Source organism: Convolutriloba macropyga, chromosome 13 (genome assembly GCF_964194025.1).
Source record: "Convolutriloba macropyga chromosome 13, txConMacr16.3, whole genome shotgun sequence".
NCBI classification, from domain to species: Eukaryota; Metazoa; Xenacoelomorpha; order Acoela; family Convolutidae; genus Convolutriloba; species Convolutriloba macropyga.
This window is the reverse complement of record NC_134480.1, coordinates 8,762,187-8,788,941: the sequence shown is the minus strand read 5'-3', so window position 1 is coordinate 8,788,941 and position 26,755 is coordinate 8,762,187. Positions and strand designations below refer to the sequence as shown.

The following is a 26,755-nucleotide window of genomic DNA, read 5'->3' as shown; positions in this document are numbered from 1 at the left end:
TCTATATTTCCCAATGAAAGTATGTAGTGCTGCTATAAAATTGTCTTCATTATTGCAATCAGTGTTCAACCAGGTTTCAGTTACAGCGAAAAACGTATTAATGGGTGCTGTTTGCAAAAAATTTGAAAAGTCTTCAAACTTGATCTACAAGCTTGACAATTAATAAGAAAATAACTGGAGTACTCAATCAAGTTTTCCAATGAGACCTTGGGTTCAATTCTATATCACCGGACAGCATGAGATGATGCACAAGTGAATAAGAATTATCGGTTTTAGGAGAAAAACAAATATGTTTGAATCAATTGTTGTATTAGCCTAATTGTTGTGATAAACTTATTAAATAGTCTACAAGGGCAACCGGGAGGCTATTTAATTCTGTCTCAGACCTTGATTGTTGTTATTTACTGTGGTATCAGAGGCCGGACTTTCTTTGGGTAGCCCCAGTTGCCGGGGATTTCAGATTCCGGCGGAAGATGTTATACGAGACTTATCTACGATTCCGTTTTTGGTATCAAGCATTTGGCGAGAAAGTTCACCGCATCTGCTTGATTTTTTCCCTACATTTGTGGCCATCCTATATACGTTCCTTAGTCAGACATTTGGTGTGAGGGTTTTCCACATTTGCTCGACTAATTAGTTTAGGCCCCTAGCGGCTACTCCCTTAGTCTCCTTTTTATCCCAATATACAATAGTGCCCACACCACCGCCGCCACCCTTCGAACCTCTGCAATATTTGTAACGAGCTTTGTTTGCAATGTACAAGTGTGTATATTTCGTGTCAAATGTAAGAAAATATATGTTCAATTTGGTTGTTTGGGAATTTTAAGTACCGCTAATATCAAAGAAATGATCTACTGGTCTTGTGCTGGTTGTTCTTCTAGCATTACTGCAGAACAATCTGCGCTGGACAGAATTACGACCGTTGAGGAAAATCTTGATTGTGTTGATTCTTTGATCCACGAGCTGCCAATGCTGCGCAATGAGATAGCGTTGATAAAAAAACCAGAACTGAAAACTGGAAAAAGAGGACCCGGCAAGAATCGAAACGACAGCTCATACAGTTATCACAGTGCGACAGTAAGCAAAAAGAGAAAGGCGGATGATTTTGAATTTGAAACTGTACAGAGAAAAGTAAGATCCCCTAAAGAGGTAAAAACGGGAACGAACACAATTCCAGCAGTCATCAAGGGTGTCAAAAAGCCCCCGAAGTGTCGTCATTTATATGTAGGTCGATTGAGTCAGAACATAACAGCATCAGAAATGGAGGAGTTTTGTGTAGAAAAGAACGTCAAATTACATCATATTCGCCAAATTTCGAAGTCAGAAGCTCACCTGAAAGCCTTCTATTGTGTATTTAAGATTGATGAAGAGAAAGTAGAGTTACCTGATTTCTGGCCTGAAAACGTTACTGTGTCAAGATTTTACCTGAATGAAGCCGCCCGTGATTGGCTAAAAAAAAGTGGATAAAAATTGACTACTAGCCAGTCATCCATTAAATCAAAGATCGACGAAACAAAGATCTACACAATTAAAGCTTTGTCTACATAATGCACGCTCTGTCAGGAACAAAACAAAAGATTTAAATGCCCTCTTGGAAGTAAAAGAACTGAGTTTGGGAGTATTTATAGAATCGTGGATTACGAACAACTCAGATGACGATTTTCTTCCAAAGCAGTGTTGTCCCCCGGGGTTTCTTTTCTATAGTGCACCAAAGGTGAATAAAAGAGGAGGTTAATTTTGCCTCTTTTACAGATAAGATCTCCATTTGGAAAATTTCGAAAGTTTACCACTGATTTTTAAAATGCTGTTATGCATCCTTAACTGTCGGGGCTACCAGTTATTTAGTAATCGCTGTTTATTGACCACCCGGATTAAATGTTCAATCTTTCATTGATCACTTTGCTATTCTTTTTGAAGAGAAAAGGCTACAATTCGCCAAGATTGTTCTCCTGGGTGATTTTAACATTTCATTGAATGTAAATAACGATGCATCAAAAAATTGGAACTCATTTTTTGAAGTTTTCGGCCTGACTCAGTACGTCTCCGAGAAAACGAATAGAAGTGTAGGATTCTCGACCTTGTTATTATGTCAAACAATATTTCAATTAATGTTAAATAGAATAGCTTCATTACTTCTTCGCAGCATTCGTTTATTTGTTTCTCGTTCAGCAGTGTGAAACAACGCAAATCTCAACAACGCTTGATGTATATAAATTGGTAGAAGTTTGACTCTGAAGTTACTGAAGTTTTTTTAAGTTACTGAAGTCATGCTTAAAGTTTGATGTTGCGTCAAGTATTGATGAAGCATGGGATATGTATCTAAGATTTGAGGAGAATATTTAGGAATCCGTTCTACCACTCAAAGTAAAAACATTTACTAAACATCAGTGCCCATACTTTGAGCTTTTGAAATTTGAAACAAAAGGCCAGAAAAGCACAACGTAAATACAGAAAGTTGAAAACATCTGAACCAAAATTTGAATATGAAAATGTGAACCATATGTGTTTCTAAAAAATTTTGGAGAAGCGTAGACTATACATTGAGATTGCGTTGATGGAAAATGGTAGCCGTAAAAAGTTTGCCATCCTAAAATTGCTTCTTGGTCAAGATGTAGAACAGCGCCCGAAATTTGAAAACAAAAAAACAGCTTGCAAACGACTTCAACGAGTTCTTTATATATAAAGTGGAAGGCATTATTGCATCGACTCCGATTGCGATAGGTCCTGAAATTCTGAAAACTGAAGTTAACTCAATGAATTGGTTCAAGCAGTTGTCGATGAGTCAGTTTAGAGATTTGATTCTGGCGTCGTCAAACAGTACATCTCCACTGTACATCATTCCGACAAATCTTGTAAATTCATTTCCAGATTACTATTTTCTCGACCTCCTGAAACTTCCTAATCTTTCGCTGAAAGCGGGATCTTTCCCCCAGTCCTTTAAAATGGCCATTGTTAAGCCCCACATGAAAAAACAATTTCTGACAATGAAGATTATTCAAAATATTGACCTATCTCAAACCTACGGTACATTTCAAATCTATTAGAACGGGCGGCTTTCATGCAAATACGTGAACACCTCGAAAATAATGGCCTCTTTAGCAAATACCAAAGTGCCTACATGAAGATTTTTCCTACAGAAACAGCGCTTGCTAAGGTTTCAAATGATTTGCTCTTCAATTTAGATAGGACAAAGAGCACTTTTTATATTGGACTTGATCTATCAGCTGCCTCTGACACTCTTGATCATGAATTACTTCTTTTCGTTTCTTGAAACAATTTTGGGTTTCAAAGATAAAGGGCTTAGCTTTTAAATAGTTATCTGAGTAGTAGATCTCAAAAAGTGTTGATTGAAGGTGAATTTTTGATGCCAAGAACTATAAAAACGGGTGTTACTTAAGGATCTGTTTTAGGTCACGTTCTTTTTTCATGCTATCTTGTTCCTCTGGAAGTTCTGTTGGAACGTCTTGATGTCAATTATCATTTTTATGCCGATGATACTGTTAGATATTTTGTTTACCAAGCTTTGATAAATCAGGGGGCTTTTGATTTGATACTTACGTTTCTGCAAAAGTGGTTCAGTGACGCTAAGCTCCAATTAAACTCGAATAAAATTGATTACATGTTTATTAGTAGAAAGAATAGTTTAGATAGCGATATTGAACTTCTAACACATGCTATTTTTTCTAAAAATGTTACTTTGTTGAGCTTCAACTTAGATTCCAGACTTTCATATACGAAACAAGTTAGTTATTTGTGCCGTAGATGTTATTATTTTCAGCGAAAAATTTATTCCATCAGATATACAGTCGAAAAAAAGTCGTTGATCGAGTTAGTTTGGGTAATGATTCTCTCGCGACTAGATTATTGCAACTCACTCTACTATGGACTACCTGTCTATATTATACAGAAATTACAGCGTACAATGAACTCAGCAGTTCGTCTCATTTTTGGGCTATCACCTGGTTCACCAACAGCAAACTATATCAAAGAGTTTCATTGGCTACCCATGAAATAATGTATCCTCTAAAAAATTATTTTTTTTATCAGCGTTTAGTTCGCCATCCGTAGAAAATTCCGATGTATCTTGGCGCATTAGTTTTCCGAAATGATAAGGTGACTAGATGCCAATATGCGTAGAGTTTGAAGGTTCCTAATGTCAAAACTGCATTTGGGCGAAGATCATTCCGTTTTGTTGTTCCTTTCGAATGGAGTAAGTTGCTTTTTGAGATGAAACTAATACCCCATGAATTTGATTATCGCAAGAAACTGAAAACTTTTTCATTTAATATTTGATTTTGAAAGCACTTTTGAGTTTGTAAATGGTGCGTAAACCTATAAAAATAATAATATTTGTTCTACAAAAATAACAAACATTAGGTTTGTTGAAAAGTTTTTTCAAGTATTTGTTTCTGAATTTCAGTATGACTTTCTTTTCTCACAAATACACTGAAAAATAAAAATATTAAGAAAATCGCATTGTTCTATTTTTCAACAAACTATCAGCCAAATTTATAATGAGTTTGAGGTAAAAATGCTTGCTTTGGATGGAAATCAAAAAATTGTTGTTACCATAATGATCCAAACTTTTTTTTTATTTTTTAGAAAATAATTCCGGTTTTATTTCAGTTTCCGAGACTGTAAGCCCATGATGTACGCAGAAATTGCAAACATTTCTCACAAATTTAGGCATTACATGACTGGTTGATAGGTGTACTCTGTCATTGCTGATATCTTCCTTTTCCAGTATTTTATTCAAGACAACATCATCAATATGAAAATCAACACTCAACTCCGTTGCAACCTTTTCTAACGCTTCTTTATATTTTTCAATACTTTCGTTACTTCCGCTTCAACCTAAAAAACTATCTTCTGCTCATGATTTTTTGCAATGTGCAACTTTGAGTGGTCACAGTTTCTTTTTTATTTCTGACACAGATTCTATCAAAATAGCAGCTGTTTCAAAACCACTTTGTCCTGAATCAATATTGTTATGTCCAACATATATAATAAAATTTTCAATCTCCAGATAACCGCTGTATTGTTTTACAGTATTGGATAGGGCTTGTACTTTTGCTGAAGGATAATAGTGTATAACTGTACTTGGGCTCTGATTTTTCTCTTGAAATTCGTTGAATGTATTATCCGAGAGAATAAGTGTACTTGACGATCTTGATATAATCTTTGGATAATAAATCTGTTTTTTTAATGCTTATCATCATTGTTGTTGGCATGGACTGGTTTTGATGATTCCAATTATATTATCAACCAATTTGTCATTTTGTAGTTTGACGAAAGCATTATTTTTAGTTGTAACAAGGATTTTTTCAAATTCAATCAGTCACTCATCAAGTCTTCTATCTTCTTTTTATTGAAATCTTTCCTTTCTTTATGTATCTTTTTCATTGTTTCAGAAAAAGCGGTGGTTTGTTTGTGTGTAATACTATAAGCGGATGCGACTGACTTCTTTGAACTCTCTGACTTCTAGTGCTGTTTACATTTTCCTTGACAACCATTATAAATAAGGGGATTATGATCCACTCAATGGACTGAACCTTGAGCCCTCACTATGAAACATCACAGCAGCGTATATAAAATTAAACCAAAGCGCGTTGGCTTTCAATTTTAGAGCAGTATGCTAGGACCTAGGAATTAATGCTACACTAATTAAGAGTTCAAGTGTGGCAATGCTTTTATGGCCGCACAAAATTTGGTCGTCGGTCAACAATTACAAGTCCTTTGCTTTAATTTTTTTCAACAGTATTTAAAAGCTCAGTTTTTTGCATTTTTGGAACGTGAAACATTACACGCGCCATAACTAACGTCTGAGAGTCTGATCAAAAAATTGCAATTCTATCTTGGTAATAAAATTAAGAACTGCACGCAAGAAGTCTATTAACTTTAGCTAACACGGAATTGTTATCATAATAATTTGCAACAAATGCGAACTCTCAAAAATATTCATTCCTTCTATACTGAGAATTCAACTGAAGTTGAGAAGTCAATTGTATAGATAAACAATTTTTGGTTTCGTTTTGTTCGCTTCTTTTTGAATTTGCATACAGAGCAACTCCTTCTCGACCTTATTCTATCTATAGCTGTAACATTATTGGGGGTTTTTTTTAACGTCCTTGAAAACTCACAGCTATTTGCTATCCTATCATATGACGATAAAAAAGTGTTTTTTTTTACTGAATTCATCTTAAAAATTTTCCGTTTTTTCAAAGACATTGAAAAAAGAAGACATGAATTTCTTATTGGGTAATCTGCCTGCTTCATCACCGTTGAGATCATTCCAATCTTATCTATACTCACGTTTTGGTAAATTCATTTTCAGGTCATAAAAAATGCTGGTAAAAACACTTTAGACCTGCAACAAAGAAAATTGTGATAGAACAAGTATATTTTAAGCAACGTTACCTATCTCAAGTAAATAATTATAATAAAAATTTAGAAAATGTGCTTATTTATTTCCAGAGAAGGCTGACATTATTATTATTCAAGGCGGCTTTTTCTAGCGTTTCGATTTTCTTATTAAAATTTTTTGCTTCCTTATGGTGACATAGAAAAAAAAATCATGGAACATTTGATGCTCCACAATTTTCTACTTTGTATGTTTTTTTTTGGCGCTAAACACAGCATTAAGTTTCTACTTTTCAATGATCGCGGCATTCAAAACAAATAGCAAGAGATATCAAACTTGCTTCAGCATATGAACTATTGATATAGTAACTGAAACATTCATGAGCGAAAAATAAAGCTTGAATAAAAAATTCAGCGCTGAGGACAATTTTGCATAGAAAGCGGTCACATCAAACAGGAAAAGCTAAAAATGGGGATGTAGGAAGATGGATGCCTAGGAAAAAAAATTAAATTGCAGAAGAAAATTTGAATTAGCTTATCTGAAATTTTTTGAAACGTCGAAGCTGGAAATATGCCTGGTGATTATAACATTGATATGTTGAGCATAAATGGGCAGAAAAGCCTTCAGAAACTTGCGGCGGGACTAGAATTAGTGTGATCTAACATTGATATTCTTACACGCATAAGCAACATTAAAAGACGTTTGATAGATCAATGTTTTGTGACAATTGAGCATATCATTATTTGGAACATCTGCATACCTACTTTCGATTTTGATTACAATATTATTTTTTAAGAGCAGCCTTTTTGTTAGAAGAAAAACAAAGCTATTTTATTAGACGAGATACAAACAAATTTTGTCATTGAAAAATTCCACAGCGATCTGATTCTTGCAGGTTTGAGAACAGTTTATCAACTAAAAACTGCAATGTTTGCTGAGTTTAACAGATTGTGTTGGAAAACACTCGAGTAGAATGCACTAACAGAGAACAAATTATTTTTCAATGAAAAATACTATTTTAGATAAACCTCGGGTGACAAGGAGTTAAACATTTAGTTGCTGAGAAACATCGTTACTTCAATGACAATAAATTGAAAAAAAATTGCTGAATGATAACTTCGTTACTTCATTACATCGTTACTTCAATGACAATAAATTGAAAAAAAATTGCTGAATCATTGTGTCATTCAAAAAGTATCGCTACCTTGTAAACCGAAAGGAAGCACAGAATCAATATTTAACGAAATTTCCTAAGAAATTTGAAACCTCAAAAGACAAACGGAAATTCAAAAAGAAAAAAATGGAAAGAGAAATTACAGTCCAAACAATACTGATTTTGATGAAAATGGTCAAAAAACGAAAAACGAAAGTCAATCTGTACCGCTTTTAGCAAAATTTTCAGCGAAATGGGCATCTACAGTGGGCAGATCTTTCCATTGAGGCTCAAAAAAATAGAGCGGAAACTTCGAGAGTTCAGTTTTGGACCTGTCCCCTGAAAGTTATTGACAATCTAGACAACAACAAAGCACCAGGACGGATACATCAATGCTTGGGCATTGAAACCGGGAAAATTCTGTCGGAACACATACACAGATTACGTTTAACGATTGTAGTCCAGAAAAGTTTTTTTCCAACAATTTTTAAGGATGCACACATCACAGCGTGCACATTTAAGGATGCACATTAAGGATGCAGAAGATGTTTTTGTTTTAACGAGTTATCGTCCATTTTCCTTAACACCAACTTTTTTGAAAGTTTTCGAACGACTTTTACTTAATCAATTTGTAGATTATCTTGAAAAATATATGCTTTTGAACAAAGAACAATTCAGTTTCCCATCTAGAAAGTTGTCTAATATTTCTGTGCTTTACTTTATTGAATAAAGTAGAAAATATAGAAGATAACTACGAGTCCTTCTGTGTTCGTAGTTTTTCGAAAGCTTACAATAAAATTCACATGCCATCTTTCTCAAGAAAGCTGAAAATTTCAATCTCTCAATTAACAATTTAACTTCTCAAATCTTTTCTCGCAAATCCAACACAGTGCGTAAAAATGGGTGTTGAGAGATCAGATAAAAGAACTTTTAATCTGCCTGGACCTCTTATTTTTTTGAAAAATGTCCACAATTTTTCTGAAAAAATGGAGTGTGAAAATGATGTTATTCAAATTGCGGATGACAGTAGTATTATATGAAAATTTGAAATTATTCAAATCATTCCACAAAAAATTGAAAACAAAATAGAACAAACAGACAAATGCCTGACAGAGAGTCAACTCACTTTTAATGCCGATATAATAGAGATGATATTCGTTACAAATCATACTAATTCGGATCCAGAGTTTAATTTTAAAGGTGAAGTTATCAAACCAGATCATGTTTTTATCTGGTAGCAGAAATTGATTCAAACTTAGCATTTGAAAGTCATCTGAACTCAGTTTAAAGCAAAACGGCAACGCAATTCGTTCTTTGTAACTTGTAAGAAATCAAATTCTTTGAAAGTATGAATTGATGTTTTCAAGTCGGTTGTACTCTCTCATCTTTCTTTCATTGGAGTTTTCCTTGAAACTCGTACAGCGAAAAACATAAACCGCATAAACAAGCAAAATAACTGGGGAAGAAAAGCTGGTTATTTGCGACAAAAATTTGACCGCTTCATTGAGCTTCTCATTTAGGATGGTAGCCTGACAGCCGAAATGTTTATTTCAAAAATTAGCCTAATGAAGCTACAAACAATTTTAAGACAAGGGGAAACATCCGAAAATTTTAAAGTGTTTACTAGTCGCCATAACGCTAGACAAAACAAGAGAAAAAATCAAATTATTATAAAAAAGAGATCAAAAACGAAGTGAAGTAACAAATTTCCGACTTTGAAAAGCGTCCAAAAATGGAACAAATTGCCCTCTTCCAAATGATTTTTTAACAGTAAAACTTGTTCAAAATGTTTCGACCATTTTTTTTCTCAATCAGCACAAGAAAGTACTCGCTAATAGACAAACAGGAGCCTTCAAATCCTATTTTTACCTAGGAAAACGAACAGCCACAATTTTAGGATTATTATGTTTTTAACAGTAGTGTATTTTTTTAACATTATTAAGCATGTAGATATCTAACCTTAGTGTTTTTTAATTCGAGTAAATTACATGTTTCAACAAAAAAAATAGTTGCCTTAGTGGCCGTCTTCCCTCTCGAACAACACTACAGATATGGTCAACATCAGTTACACGTTTAGCACCACGTTAGCCACTGAGACAGACAATTGCGCTGTGTAGGAGTTTTGAACTGAGTTTCGTCCGAATGTATGTTCAAATTTTAAACTCTCCCAAAAAACTGGATAACGTTGTGGAAAAACAGTTCCCAAGGATCAAATTTCTTTGATACTTTACTCTTTAAAAAAGCTTAACAGTTCACACAAAATGGTAGAAAACAGTCTAAAATTGACCGAAATAAAGCCCAAGAATTGCCCCAAAAACCAAGAAATAAATTCCGTGGACCATAGGGTTAAAGGAATTGCAATTCCTTTCACTTAAGAGATTTTCACCAAATAAGAGAGAAGGAGAACATTCGGGAAGTGCCAGTCCCCCGTTTTTTAAAAATTATAGTATGAATTGCCGAGGCAGCTACCTAGCTAAAAAGATTTCGTTATAAAGAGGTACTCAGCCACCAAGTCAGGAGTTTTGCCTGCATGCAAGTGTTTCCAGTTTTTTTCCGTTTTTTTGAAGTTTTGACGGTAAAAGTGGTTTCCTTATTTCCAATCTCGTCTTCTGTATTAACAGTTGATATTTTTTCTCATCTCTTTCTTATTCCTAACAGTTATACACAACCTTCGTTATCACGTATTATTCGAACTTTTTCTTCTATGTTTGATAGTGGGAAAATTCCGGTGTCAGCATTTCCTCATATGATGGAGAACCGAACCATCGTGCAAACCTTGTTGCCCTATTTTGGACTTTCTCTATTGGATAATTGTTCAATATTTTCTTTTCTTTTTTTAACTATGTGTGCAAACTTCTGCTGCACTTTCAAAACAAGGTTGTACCCCAGCTTTATAGAACTCAAAAAACACGTTTGGAGTTAATCTCTCAAAAGATCGTTTGATGAGTGCCAAGATTGCATTAGCCTTCCTTAGTTTTGTCAGGCTGGGCTCTTCAAAGTTCAATTAACTGTCTGTAATTACCCAAGATCTTTTTTGCCGAAACTACCATTTTCAGGTCTTGCTCATCCACTATGTATATCTAATGTTGCAGAGAAGAAAAAATTGTCAATGCTCATCGTGGACGCTGACACTATTTATAGAAATCTAAGAAATGAGTTAGGAAAACAACGAATTTTTGTTACTTTTAACTGTTAAAAATCACATTTACAACAGTTCATTTATATCTATTACAACAAAACAGATCTTTTTTCCGGAGTTTTTGAAAATCCAGGGTAAATTGTTTTCTATTCCTGAAAAGGAGGTTTTACTGTCATTCCTATCTGTTGTTATCTTTTTCTTGTTGGAGTTGACAAAATTTTGATTCATTATTTCCCAGAATAAATTTTGAATCTCAAAATTCCAATTTTGTGTATTTGAACTCAATTTTAATTCCGGCCCCGGTAATTTTACTTCAATTTTAATTCCGGCCCCGGTAATCGTCGCGCGTGTTTAGTTGCGGTTTCAGCTTTTTGGTGCAGATCGCTTTTAAGGTCATCAGTTTTCAACCCTGCGACACGCCTGTAGATTCTCCCATTCAATATTATGCGCTGTACCACAACATTCAACGGTGTATTGTCCCACAGGGGAAACATTCGTTTGATGCTCCAATAGTGATAGCATGTCGGTCGGTTAGATGGAACTGCATCTATTACATGTAATTTTATATATCAGAAAGGATTTCAGATGTTAATCAAAAAGATCTCAGGGTGGGCAAGCAAGTTCTTAGTTTTCTCGTTGTGAAAATGATTTGAATATCACACAATTTTTTCAGTCTGCTAGCAAATTTTTTAGTGATCTTTCGTGATCTTTCCTCTGTACAGAAAATGGTTTAAAGTCATTTTTTGAGACCTTCAATTGATTTGAGATGCTGTTCATTTTTGATAAGTTTTGCTGTAAACTTTTTCTCCGAAATTATTTTATCCAAAGTGTCATTAACAATACTGATTAATCAATCACTTGGATTCTGATTTTCAGTCCAGATCTCTTAATTTTTTAAGAGCTACATCAAAAGATTGCCAGTCCTTTATATTCAAGGTCTTTGTGATGTTGACAAGATTTTCATTGAGACATTTTTTTGGGTTAAAATTCAACAAGCTTTTTTTGATCAATTTGATAGATGATAGAATGTCCAGATCATTTTTCGCCTCTTCCAATGACACCATCTGTCAAAAAATTCAAGCATATTTGGCCAATAGGTACAGATGAGATGGTGCGCGGCCTTGAGGTTATGTAGAAGGTAAACAAAGCGGGCCCTAGGTAGCAGAATTGCGAAGTTCCACTTCTCAATTTTTTTTACCAATTCTAGCAAGTTTATTTAACTACAACTCGTTGTTGTCTATCCAGTAGAAAGTCTTAAATCCATTTCAAGGTATTGCCAGAAACTCTAAAATCCTTCGGTGGGTCCAATGCTTTTCTGAAGTAAAAAAATGACCTCCACTTCCCTCACCTCATCAAACGCGGCTGTCAATCAGTTTAGAAAGCTTTATGGCAGCACATCTTCCATGCATAAAACCAATTTGCCCGTCGCTGATTTTATTATTATTGTTTTTGTGTTTCAGTTCGTGGCGTCGCTCAAACTTTTCCGATGCATTGCAATATATTGAGGTTAGGCTACCTGATTGGTAGTTGGCTTTCCTTTGGACACATCCTTGTGCTGACATGTTGGTTCTTTTCCAATCTGACGATAGTCCAACAGTTCTCCAAGTGTCTGTGAAAATGTCCTACGAGCAATCAATCATTTCGAACCTACAGACCTGAAAGATTTTGTTTGGTATTAATTCTGCTCCAGTAACCTTCGAAAATTCCAATTCGGACACCGCATCGCATTTCTCTTGACTTCTCCACTCGATGTCATTTTAGATGTTGATTGATTGTTGTTTACGTTTCGAAATACTAGGTTTTTGGTGGTTCATTCTCGAAAACTGAAGCAAAGAAACAAACTAGCATGTGTTCTTTCTCTTCGTCTGTTTCTGTTAAACTACCGTTCTCTTTCGGCCGAAGAGGGACACTTCCGATCCTCTTGATGTTTTGATTGACAGAACTCTAGAAGAAGTTCGGAATTCTCTTTGATATCAATGCCACCTATTCCTTAGTTTCTAAAAACCACGTTTTCGTGTTTACTCGTGTTGCATTCCTTTATCTCGCCTGTTCCGTGTAACAGTTTTTGGTTTTCATTTTTTAGTATAGTTTCCAGACACTCTTTTTTTCTGCTTTTACTGCATCAAAATCCAGAGAATTTCTAATTTTTCTGCCTCTGTTTATTTTGACCAGATGTACGCAGCTTTCCCTAGCCTTCAAAATAATTGATCCATAATTTCGCCAGTTTGTTTTGATTGTATGAGTTTTATCATAATAAAATTCCTGTTTCAAAAACTTGTGGAAGTTTCCAGAAATTTTTCTGAGGTTTCCCCCGTGTTCTGTTTTAGATTCGATTTAGTTTGGTAACTCTGCTTTTATAAACACATTGTCACCTTCGCCCAGAGGCGCTCCTATTTCTAGTTTTGTTGGTTCAATCGAACCGTCAGATGAAAAAGGAGATAGCAAGAAACTTCCCTGGTGTCTGTTTGCTCTACTTCGTTTATCGACGCATTGCTTTAGAAAAAGGTTATTTACGGCTTTCTGAAAAATTTGTTTCTTTTTTATTCTCGTCTGAAAGGAAAGCTTGATTGTTCCATTCAATTTTTTGGGTAATTAAAATTGCCGAAAAGAAGTTTTTTGCTTTGCTCTGGTAATTGCAATAATTGGATTACATTTTTTGGTATAGCAACTGCGCAACGTTAAATGTAGTTTTTTTTGTCACAGCAAAATTTAATTGGGAATGATCAAGAGCGAGCCCAACATTCATGCCCCAACAGATTCACACAGAAATGGAAGTTTTGTCTACATAATTTCCATTTTTGAACAATACTTGTCCTTGATGTCCTGATAATTCTTGAAAGAATTTCTGTTTTTTTTTGTCTAACCTGTCAAAAGTCAGCCAGGAAAGAAAAATTCTGGAAATGATAGGAAAACGACAGAAATTCATAAATTTTATGCCGAAAATATCTTTGATTCTTTTATGTGATTTGTGTAAACGAGTCTTTCTTGACTTACAGGGGACGACAAAACAGTTTCCACAGCCAAAGCTGGAAATTGATTTTTTTTGAATTTCTACAGGCAATGAGTTGCGTAGAATTTATAAACAGGATTATGAGAGCTGAGATTTCTGCCATATTTTATAACATTTTCTTAACATCAGATTTTAAAAATAGATTCTAATCTATTCTAATTTAAATCTAATAGATTTCTAGGGGGCCTCGTTTCCTGAGAAAAAATGTTCAATGTGTTCCTTTTTAAAATAAATTAAGGCTGGTTATAGTCCGTTGGAGACCTGTTGTTCGTTGAAGAGAATTTGTTCTTACTTCCAAACCACGGTCGTCAATTAATTTAAAACTTTTTTGGACAACACTTTGTTACAGGTGAGCTCACAGAAAAAAAGTTCAAATTTAGCTGAATTAAGCGTTGATTGGTTGGTGCAATAAAAAGTATTGAACGCTAAAATTAAGTTTTATTGTCAATAATTCAGACTGTTTTTGCTGAGATGGCTGGATGAAAAGAGGAGAAAATCATCCGCAACTTGTATTTGAATTGTGTTCGTTCCTATAATATATTTCTGATCAGTAACAAAAAGAAGGGCACCAAGCGGAAGGCCTTGAGCAACTCCTTGCTTGAGCTCAAGCCATTTTGATTGCACATTTTTGACTCTTTCACACTGGTATCGGTTTTTAAGAAAGTTTTTGCTTGAATCAAAAACGTTTTTTTTTTCGAAAAATTATATATGTTAGTTTAATTACTAAATTTGTATGTGGTATTGGTCAAACGCTTTAAAAACATCAAAGGCTGATTGCACTAACTTACTGGCTCCAAATAATTGAATCTGCTAGGAACCTACAAGGATGCATTTAAAAAAGTCCAGGTTGCTTACAAATTAAGTAAAGAAGAAGAGAAAACAACAACAAACAAAAATGTCGACAGATTGTTTTCATTGGAAAGTGTCTCAAAATGAAGTAAGTTCTCCTTCAAATAAAGTCAACGGTTTCAAAAATAAGCCATAAACGTAAACTAAAAGAAATTTTGAAAACGTAGCAGACAACCGTTTCTTAGAACAAAAACTTTGCATCATTTTCATCTTACATTGATCAGGGATTTTCTTAAATTTGTTCTTTTAGATTCTGATAAATCTTTATAAAATTAACGATGTTTTTAAAATACGTATCGTGTCCTAATTAACACATATATCTGTTAAAAGGAATGAAATTTTTAACTTAAGATGATAAAAATTGAAAGCAATAGATTTAAAATTATTTTCAGGAAAACATTATTTGTTTCTTGTATGTAACATATTTGTAAACAAGTCCATTTTAATTTGGAGGGACAAAAAATTATTATCCACAACCATAGCTGGATAATGAATTGTAAAAATTCAACAATTTTCAGAAAAATAAAATTTTTCTTTAAAAATATACTGAAAAAATATCCCAACAATTCCAATATCAGACCGCTTTGCTCTTATGAACATGTCGTAGAAAATCATGGTAATCGAGAAAAACTTCAAGCTCATGATTTTGGATTACTTCCTGTTCTTTTTTCACCACCTTGATTATTTTTAACATTGTGTTTGGTCATCGGGTACCAGACACATGTGCCACAATTTTGGAGCATTTTTCTCAAGAAAGGACAAAACAATAGTTTTCCGAAAAAATTGAATTTGATCCAAATGTACCCAGTTTTTGCCAAAAAGAACATGGGGGATTGCCTGTGTGGAAAAACACCAATGATTTTTTGCCCCTTCGAATTTATTGAAGAATTCGGTTATTTAATATTCAAGAATTTCATTTTCTCGTAAACCACAAAAGACAGTTCAATAAAAAATTCCAGTGACTCTCTAGATCTTTGCAAAAGGTTTAAAAACAGGTAGGCAGAAAAACAGATAAATAAGGGTGCTCAAATTTATTTTCAATTGTTCACGTCTTTAAGCGGAATTTCACTGATGTAAGATGTAGACCACTGACTTAAAAACAGATTTTTCCCCAAACATATTGATGATGACAGTAACAAATTGTATTAGTTACAAAACGTTTTTTTCCCGAACACTGTTTTTTAATTCATAGGACTCTTGCGGATTCAAAAAAGATAACAAAAAGCCTGTTCTAGCTGTCCATTGTTTTCCGTTTTTCTATCAATAGCACTAATTAAGACAACTAGCTGTTCATTAACAATGCCATGAACTCAGTATGTGAGATAATCATTGGGAACTTTTAAGAATCTTTGTGTGGAACTTTTAAGAATGCTATTAGGAGTCGAGGTTTATTTGAGTCAATGCTTTTTTCATAATGCAAAGGTTGGTAATTTTTTAGTTGAACATTAGTTGAAAGAGGAGATTTAAGATTGAAATGGTTGCCAACTGTTTGCATTCCTTTCTTTTTAAATCAAAATACCATTCAATTTAATACTTCTTTGGACACAGTTCGGTTACTTTGTAGCTTGCAGAAAGATAGAAACTCAAGTTAAGATGAATTAAGCGTTGATTAATGAATTGAAATATAACAGCTTCTAAAATCAGTCTTTCTTGTTAATCAGTTAGCCCATTTTTGTTATCACTGCCGTATGAAAAGAGGACAAAATCATCTGAACTTTGTAGCGGAGTTCTTTTGGTTCCTTTAGTATTTTCTGATTACTAACAGAAGCCTGAAGAAGCTGAGGATTTAAGGAAAAAGCTTTGAGGTATTCCATGCTTGCGCTCACTCCACTTCGATTGCACATTGTCGACTGTTAGACACTGACGTCCATTAGTCAAAATATTTTTGACTAAATTACAAATATTATTATTTTCAAAACTGGCGTTCGTTAATTTAATTTGTAAAATTTCATGTGATGACAAAAAAGTGACATTATATCAAAAGTTTTGAGAAGATCACATGCTTATTGCACTTTTTCACAGCCGTCATTTTTGAGATTGAATTGATTGTGTTCTGTAGAAAAACACACCTTTGTTGACTATTTTATTTTGCGAAAATTATTTTGTAGTGGCTTTGGTTCCATGATGATTGCATATATTTCTAGATTTCTAGAAAATAGTGTTGCACTTCGTTATCAATTCTTGATTGATAGTTGAATAGACTAGCAATCGGAATTTGGTAACACCAGAAAAACTTTTGTTTTTTTTTAAAACACCTCCACTCCATTTTTCTACTTTTTATACATACTTTTTATACATACTTTTTATCAAATGATCTAAATCTGATTGACCCATGTAATGTATTTTTACAGAAATCAACCAATGTGAAATGATTGATATGGTAAACGTCGTCTCTTCATATTAAAAAATACAAAATTTCATATTTTTTTCATTGATTTTTAACGTAAGCGATAGAAAAAGGAAAACCTTTCTTCTTTTGCCTTCAACTGTACAGTATTCAAATTTTTCGTGAATATAGACAACATGATATAAAAGAACTTGGAATTAACTTCTTGCCAAAAAAATTAAACTTGAATTAATTGACCATAATTTTTTATTTTAGTTTATTCATTTAATAAAAATTCTCAAACTCTTGTAAAAATCTGATTCATAGTTCAAAATAAATGATAACGCAGTTGGATTTTCATCTTGTAAGATAATATCAATTGAGTTTTTCGAATTGTTCTTCTTTAGAAAAATAGAAAAGTACTAACGATTGCTACGGAAAGAGTGCTTCAAGTTTGATTTTCGAAGAATTGATAGTCAGAAGAAATGTTTTCATCTCAGAACAAGGAAAACATTTTGACAAATTTTAGACTCAATTTGGAAAATTTTGTACCAATTATTGTTTCCTGCACGCTTGAGTTTTTGCATGACGATTTGTTTTTTTTGCACAGTTTTGCAAGTTCTTTGCCGTGAAGCTCCTCTCTCTTTTACATTTCTTTCAATCTAATTAAAAATGTGAACAAACCAGATACCTAGAAAATGCACTTCATTTCTATCAACAATGGCAAAGAATGATTATTGATAAAGGAAAAGATGAACTTTGCAAAAATGTTTGAACTTTTTTGCAAAATTTTATGCTCCAATTTCAAAAAATGTGTCATGTTTTGTCGTTGTTTGTCATGTTATTGTTATCATTTTGTAGATTCATTGTTTCCACTCTCGACAAAAACAAAACAATACATTTTATGATGGACTGCTATTTACTCTGAAAGATTCAACTGTACTGATTTTGATGGTATGAAAAAGTTATATATTACTGTTTTTTAACAAATCACTATTTTGCTCAATTTACATTACCTTTTACTGAATTTTACAACTGCCTGTTGCAATATTAGAGTTTTGTTCAGGACATTTTGTGTGATGAACTACTTTTATGCATGTTAAGTGCATTGGCCGTATGGCACAAGCGCAACTACATTTTTTTCTAAGCAGCGATGCAGAGATTTATTCGTTTGTTTGCTATCGGCGCACAATTGATCTCTCCCACCATGTTATTTGCTAGTTGGTTTCCGAGGCGAGGTGGTCGAAATATGATTCGACAATTTTTTGTCGGGGGGTACCCCCTCCCAGACGATAAATACACGGTCTGGACCGACCTTTTTAGTCGCACTATTTCAACTCTTGATCTGGCATCAATTGAGTAGGAAATTTAAATTAGGAAAAACTTAAACTCATAATTATCCATCCAAGAACTGCGGCTAAATTTACATCAAAGAACTGAGGTAGTGGTTAAGTGAGTCAGCTTGAAGTAACTGAGAACTTCTGGCGTTTATGGAGCACCGGGAAGCTGTTCGAGATATAAAGCGAGAATTTCGAAGTCACTTCAGCAGAGTCACTTAACCATGCTTAAAACACGAGACGCGCACGTTTTAAAATGACGAAAGTCAACGAAATTCAACTTCTGGATAAGTAGCAAATTCTGGCATTTTGACTTCTGGCACTGCAGATTTTCGGCATTTTAAAACGTGCATGTGAGTGTTTTAAGTAAATGAGTATTTCTTCTGATAAAAAGAAGTAAATTGAATTACAAAAGCAGAACAGATGAAAGTACTGAAACTTTTTTCAATTGAACACATTCTTTTTGATAGATGAGAGAATTTCTGCTCTTTAAAAGGAACAAAAAGAAAAAGAGACAACTATGTTATCAAATTGCTTAATCGGCCATATTCAGTCACATAAAAAAAAGTTGTTATCTATTACCAAAATAAATTAATCTATTACTAAATATAAAACCAACTGCCCAGAGAACAACTTATCACAGTTTCAGGAAAGATACGCTTTGTGAATATGAAACAGTTCATGAACGAATGAGAGCTCGTGCTTAAATAGAGTTTGGATTAATCGACAATTCTGAGCACCACTAATTCTGAGTTTTAGGATCTTTTCCGTTTGTGCCCCCGCCCCCCAATACGTTATGCTCCCCCCAGTTACACAGCACGTGTCATTACATGTTAAATCATAATGTAAAAATATGGCACGTGCGTTTGGGTGTTGCAAATAATATGCACCCGCTAAGCTGGGGGGGGGCACAAACAGAAAAGATCCGAATTTAAAAAAATGAAAAAAATCGTTTGATTGAAGACACCGAATTTTTACTGATAGCCATATAGCTCTCAGCTATAAAGCTGTGATTTGTATGATTGTAATTATATATTTTTTAATAGGCATCTTAGATTTTGAGATAATAAATGAAACATATAAGTTTTTTTTTCAAATGGGTCAAGAGTCGAGGTACGCGCGAAAAAAATGCAAGGATTGAGCGGAATTAAAGCGGAATCAAAAAAGCAAGATGTGAGTGGAATTTGAGCGGAATAAAAAAAACGCTAATTAACAGTCCTTGGGGCTCAGGAAAAGCGCAAAAGAACCTTGAAACCTATCTTTTAGAGTGTAAAACCATATTCAATATAGCCTAGAAAAGTATCTTACAGAGCCTAGAAAACTATCTTATAGAGCCTAGAAAAGTATCTTATAGAGCCCAGAAAACTATCTTATAGAGCCTAAAAACTTGTCTTATAAAACCTAGAAACGTATCTTATAGAGCTTAGAAAAGTATCTCATAGAGCCTAGAAACGTATCTTATAAAGCCTAGAAACCTATCTTATAGAGCCTAGAAAATTATCTTATAGAGCCCAGAAAAATATCTTATAGAGCCTAGAAACTTATCTTACAAAGCCTAGAAACCTATCTTGTAGGGCCTAGAAAAGTATCTTATAGAACCTAGAAAGCTATATTGTTGTACGGAAAAATAAATACCCTTTATTTATAATATGTTTTATATTCATTGTTTCATCTGTTCATTGCTTACCGTTTCTGTCCGGTCAAATTCCGATAATTTCTTGCATCTTTTTGCAACGATTAAGCTCATTCAGGTCAAATTCCGCTCATTCAAATCATCTCTGGATTTTTTGAGCTGGGCTCTGGACTCCTTGACTAGGGATTCTCTACCGTTCTTTCTTGACTTAAATCAATTTGATTATTTTCCTTCCTCTTTAACTCTTTGATTGTTTTTTTTTCTGAGGGACTATGTTGTTAATGTTGTTTTTTGTACTTCGTTTTTTTCCTCTTACGATATTGATGATATCATAATAAGTTTTGAAAACAATGCAGCCTTTATAGAAACTCCAGAGCTGAATTTGAAAATCAGGAAGTGTTAGGGGGTCTAAGCAGGCGAAACTAATGCGAAAATATTATGAATTTAATATAATTCAGACAAAAATCAAAGTCTGATTCGGAGTCTGAATCAGAGAAAAAATCAGAGTCTGATTCGGAGTCTGAATCAGAGAAAAAATCAAAGTCTGATTCGGAGTCTGAATCAGAGAAAAAATCAGAATCTGATTCGGAGTTTGAATCAGAGAGAAAATCAAAGCCCGATTCGGAGGCTGGATCAGAGCCTGAATCAGAGAATAGCAAAATGCGACTTGAACAGTCTCTGAATCAGTACTGAATCATTTCTGAAAAACTTACTGATTCAGTACTGAATTACTCTGAAAGTTAGGTACGTGCCAGTTGTGGATTTGACCCAGCGTCTCTTACTTGCAAGCCGAGTGTTCTAACCATTACAACTTGGTTAACCCATCCTCTTATAACCCATTCTCATGTTTTTTCTTCCTCCTCAAGGCTTCTTTTCTCTGGCCAAGTATACGTTGAACAAGTAGAGCGTTTTATCGTGCTATGCCAAGCTCATCGTATGCACAATTTACATTAGGTTATTTTCTCTAAACTTTCTAACATGTTAGAAAGTTGAGAGAGAATAACCTAATGTAAATTGTTGTAAAAAATGCAATTTTTGTAAGAAATGCGGCGAGATGCGGGAAATTAGTATTTTCACCGCATTCACTGCATTTCTTACAAAAATTTACCACAAAAGGTGATCGGTGAAATTTTGTAAGAAATGCGGTGAAATGTTTATTTTTCACCGCAATCACCGCATTTCTTACAAAAATTCACCGCATTCACCGCATTTCTTACAAAAATTCACCGCATTCACCGACCGCATTTCTTACAAAAATTTTCCCCAAAAACCTCGACCCGGGCAGGAAATGAAGATGAAAAAGAAGAAGAAACTTAAAAGCATTTTAATTGCAATGATGTCGAGATTAATTGCAGTTATGTCATCACACATATTGACCATAAACAAACGTTAAAACACGTCATTGGTTCTTTTCCGCTGAAGTGCATTAGATCCCTATCACCTGCACTGACTTAGTTCACTCATTTATTATTGCACTGATTGTCAAGTCACGGTCACTTCTACTCCGGCATACGATTGTCTACTGCAACGGCTTCGCTTTTGCTTTTTCTATCCCTGAAACACACAAATTATTCCAGTTTAACTCTCTAATGGCTGCAAATCCGCTATTCCAGACGTTGGTGAGTGAAATCTATGAAATAGGATGTTCTCATTAGCCAGTAATGCAAGTTTAGATAAAACTGCAGTTTCGGAAAAAACCGAACCCAAAAGGAACATATGACCGAAGGAGTTTTCCTTGAAATTTATGGCTACTGGAGTGCTGACCTTCTGGCTATAATAGGGGGTATAGTTTCGTGTGAGGTGGGTTATAATTTTGTTGGGGGGTAGGGCGTGGGGGGTGGTATTATGGGAATAAGGGGACTAAAGAACCATTTTTGTTTATTAGTCTTTAATTTTCTCCAAAAATCGTCTCATTACAGATAATTACCGCCCGCCCTGTTTGACGTCATAACTTTCACCTCGGGTTGGTTTCTCAAAAGTCTTTCAACTCTGTTTCTTGTCTACCAGTCTTGCCTCGACTTTGAAGAACTTTTTAAAAACAATTTTAGCTGTTAACTCTTAAAAAACCTTTTCAGCTCCAACTACTTGCAGCTCAGTTTTGCTTGACACCGTCTCGAGGGTACTTCCAAAAACCGATTCCCATTGCAGTTCAGCCTTGCATAAAAATTGCCAAATTTAATTCTGTTGTTCTTAATTCAGGAGTAATTTGTACTTCTCAACAACACTTCTCAACACATCGAGCCGCTGCAGCTCATAAAAAGAGAACATTGTTAATTTCCTCTGGTGTACATAATAATAAATTGCAAATGGTAAAATAGGCAATGTAAAGTTAAGAATATAACATTATGTAAAATTATAAAATCATTAAGTTACTTAACTAAAAATTTGACCTTACATTAGTAAAAAATGGCCTAAAATGCGAGCAAAAAATGTTCTTACAATTTTATATGTACATCATGAAGATTAAAAATCGAATGCTCTCAATGACATCTTTCTTATCAGTTACTTTTGGGTTCTTCAAAAATACTTTCCAAAAATATTCTTTCAGTTTTTTTTAATGAAGCTGTCGATGTAAATATTTTTTCAGTTCTTTTCTTTTAAGGAAGCTCATTAAAACCGAATCTCGCATTACATCACAAATTTGGACGACCAGACGCTCACTCCAATTGCAACCTATCGTAGAACTTGATTCTGAACCACATTCGATCTTGATGAGAAATATCATCGCGAGTTGTAAGATATTATGAAGATAGTTCCAAGATGGAGTTTCCTTTTCGCAAAGAGAGTCAGCGAAAAAAAGTCATTTCTCTGAGGGAAAACTCTGATAGAAAACTAAGGATTTTCACTCAATTAAAATTAAATGAGTCCTTCCGAAAAACTTGAACTTTACTTGCAGTGCAATTTTTTTTTCATCATTTGGAACTTTTTCATCATTTCTGCACCGAAACATTTAATAACCAGTAATTGGTTGTGACTAACAGATAGTTTATAAATAAATTGAACAGCGAGAAAGCATATCGAGAGAATATTGTCATTGAAAAATCCATTTTGGGAATAAATGATTGCTTTTAGCACAATTGAGAAAAACATGAAGCAAATTCTGATCGGTCATGGTGAAAAGTAATAGAACATGTATTTAGTTTGAGTTTCAATCAGAGCTAAAAACAATTGAGAAATTTGGATTTGAGAAAAAAAAGTATTTGTGCTTTGTTTAGATGTCCGTTAAAATTTTTTTTCAAAAAATCCTAAGCCTTTTTCCAGTATTGTTCTCGAAGGTAAAAATTCTCCCAGTTTGTTGCTAATGGTTTGTGTTATTAAAAGCAATTTCCAAATTTTCCTTCATTGAGGAACGAAAATCTTAGATGGATTTAAAAGGGACTTCAACTCGAATCAAAACCGTCAAATAACTAATCAAAGTTCAGCTGAAGGTTTTTTCTTTTTTCCTTCGGTTTTTCTTTCTCGAGTGGAAAAATTTTATTTTGCTTATTCAAAAAAATATAATGAAAAAATAAATGAAACAAATTATCATGACTAAGGCAAGAATGTTTGAATATTTAGTTCATTTTAAGAAGGCATCGTACAGAAAGAGCAAGAATCTGCTTTTCTGCAATTACAAAAACAGAACACAATGATAAGACTCATAAAGACAATTAAAAGGAAAAAAAATGATCACCTGTTAAAAAAAATAACTCTGTTGAAATGAAACATTTATATATATATATATATATATATATGTATATAATCAAATTTATAAAATGGGTTCAATTCAACATATATTGTATTGATAAAGTTGCTTAGTATCATATATACATTTTGAATTTATATTTTCTTAATATATTTTCTAAATATAATGTAATTATGTATAAGTTTTAATTCAGGTAATCTATCTATAACCATTTCATGTCATAAACTTCAATATTTGCATTGTAGGCATTAGTGTTGGACAAGGATGTAGAACATCGAAAGCAATTGAACTGAAATTATTGCAACGGTTAAACCAATTTTTCGGTAGAAAAATTAAACTTCAAAAACATTTTACAAAAATGATGATTTGCAATAAATTGAAAGTTTTCCAGAGCTAAAAATTCCACAAACAAGGTTTTTTGAAGCACTAGTTTTTGTTATTGTGCTAATTTGCTTGACTCTTTAGCAACGTAGTCTCATCGTTTGCATTTTGATTTTTTTACCCAGTGTTCTTTATGGGACAATATGACACTATTTGAATACTAACTCAGCAGAGGTCTGCAATTTCAAACAAGAGATCTTTTTGACAATAAACATTAGTTTTGTGCCGTTTTATAACACTTATACTATTTTATGCAACAATTTGTTGACCTTTTACAGGCGTCCCAGTCTAATAATTATATTTTTGTTTAAAAATTTCTACGTCTAGACCTCAAATCCAAATAATTGACTGTCAGAAGGACTTAAATTTGTTTTCATTCTGTAATCTTCTCTTTTCTTTGCTGCATTTAAGACTGATTGAGCGACCACAAAATTTACTCAAGACAAAAGTACTGCTCAGTAATTTTATTCACTCGATAAGATGACAATATTATGCGTAAAGCAGTAAAGAATTTTGTTTTCTATGCGGAAATATTGTCTTAAGAACAATTCTTTTCGAAACTGGAATTTCAGAATTAATGTAAAATTGATAAGCCGTTGCTATGTTTTTGAAGGTTGTTTGACTTCTTGCCGTGTTGGTCGTGTTTTGATTATTTTATTTGTCTGATTTTTTATCTGCTGATTTTTTATCTGCTTGTTATCATTTAAACAAATGTTTAGGTGCATCAACGTCTAGACAATTTTATTTAACCCTTTTCATTGTCAGTTTTTTTTCAGATACAATGTTTGAAATTCTATTTTTTTGTTTCAAAATGTTTGTTTGAAAATTTTTGAAAGTTTATGATAGCGTACTTTTCCGATTGATTTCAAAACATCAACATCAATTGAGATGTCATGTAGACATTTATGTTTTGAGGTTGATATTTTACGTGCACAATTGAATTTTTGTCGAAAAGACCGAACGCTCACGACAAAAAATATTAAAAAATCGTTGTTAAATTTGGTTTCAAACGTAAGAAAGCGTCAGAATATTTGATTTCGTCAACTTGAAAATGTAACTTGTTGGTTTTTGAAGACTGATGGGAATTATTTATCTTTTTTCATTTACTCACATTCACCGAGTAATAATATGATTTTGAGAAAAAGAAATCATAGTTCGTTTTCTCATGTTTTATTGTGGTTTGAAACCAAACGAGAGCTCCCTGCGTTTTAAAACAAACATACTGAAGATTTCCTAAGTTTGAAACTGAATATATCGACAATTTCGTACAATTCAAACCAGTTATACTGAAAAGGTGTAAGGCAAAACGTAAAAGATCTTTCGTCGTGTTTGTTTACCTCAAATCGAACATACCCTAGTCGAGGTGTCCGCTGAAGTTCCCCTCAAAAAATGCAAGAGATGACTGGAATGAGCGTAATCGTTCGAAAAGATGAAAGAATTGAGCGGAATTTGAGCGGAAAAAAATCAAGGAATGAGTGGAATTTGAGCGGAACTAAAATGCAAGAAATGAGCGGAATTTGAGTGGAACAGAAGATTTATGCATTGAACGGATGAAACAAAGAATATAGAGCATATCATAATCAAAATTCAAGTGTATTAGTTTTTTTGCATAGGATAAGATTGGTTTCTAGGCTCTATAAGATAGGCTCTTAGGTTATGCAAGATAGGTTTCTAAGCTCTATATGATAGGATTCGAGGCTCATTTCTGCTTTTTTGAAGTCTTAAGGGCTATTAATTAGCGTTTTTTCTTCCGCTAAAACATTTGTTCCGCTCAAATTACGCGCATTTCTTGCATTTTTTTCCTGATCATTCCTCGACTGATACCGGGGATTTATGGAGTAGGGAGGCAAATTTACCTGTTTGCCTGACTTTCTTACCTGTCCAATATTTAGAGTGCAAACAACAATGGAAACCGAGAGAGACTAACTTTCGCATAATTCTGGGGCTTCGTCTGTCTTATCTAAGCAATCGAACTCCCCTTCGCAAACGTAGTTGAAGGGCAGCTTGCGTTTCCCTTCGTCACACAGGAACCCATCTGTAACACAATCAGCGCCCGGGCCGAGGTTTCACCCTTAATCCACCCCTAATTAGCGGGTATTAGGGTGTAATACGCGTTCCCTTCCTATTTATAGGGCAAAAGAGTGTAAGAGTGTAATTTTGAGAAATTACACCGTTTCTACACTCTTATCTGCACTCTTTTTACACTCTTTGCAAAGAGTGTAGTTTAGGGTGGACTAATTAAAAATTACACTCTTACACAATTGTCATTATCAACAAATTGAAACTTCGAAGGCAAGTATCAGTTGGCGCAATGGTTAATGCCCAAAGTGAAAGCAACATATTGGATAGGGGAAATATGCAGGGATCAATCCCCACCCCTTCCACTCTTTTTAAATTACACTTAAATAATTACACTTTTCCACCCTTAATTAAACGGAGAAACAGGGGTTGTATAATTTTTTTATTATTAAACTCTTTACACTTTTCCCCCGTTATTTTTGCGCAAAATTCGCGGCCCGAGTGTATAATGTCACTTATAGAAGTACTGGAAACATGACTGCTATAATAGAAACTGGCAGCATCAATGCGATTTCAGAACTAGCTGATTTCATTCGTGGGTTGACCACCATAAAAGTAAGCAATCATAACACGCCATATATGGATTTTAAGAAAACTTAAAGATTTCTGAGTTTGGTTGACAAAACGTCCAAAAGACCACCTGCTGTTCGAAAACATCGTTTCTGTACATGAAAATTCAGTACTGTATTTAACTTTTATGGTGCCGTACTTACCATAAAATGCCATAAAAAATGATTATGGACAGTTTGATGTTTAAAAATTTTGCATAGAAATGCGAATGTTGTCTCATTGTATTCATTAT

The 26,755-nt window shown here is 33.9% G+C and overlaps 1 protein-coding gene across 1 annotated transcript in view; it reads left to right on the top strand.

The window, feature by feature from the left end:
• Positions 1-321: 321 nt before the first annotated feature.
• The window catches only part of LOC142352294 (xaa-Pro dipeptidase-like), a 453,762-nt gene continuing 427,328 nt past the window's right edge, over positions 322-26,755 (top strand). The window contains exon 1 of the mRNA XM_075404811.1: positions 322-344. The gene's annotated coding sequence lies outside the window, so the exon portion shown is untranslated. The remainder of the gene's footprint in view (positions 345-26,755) is intronic.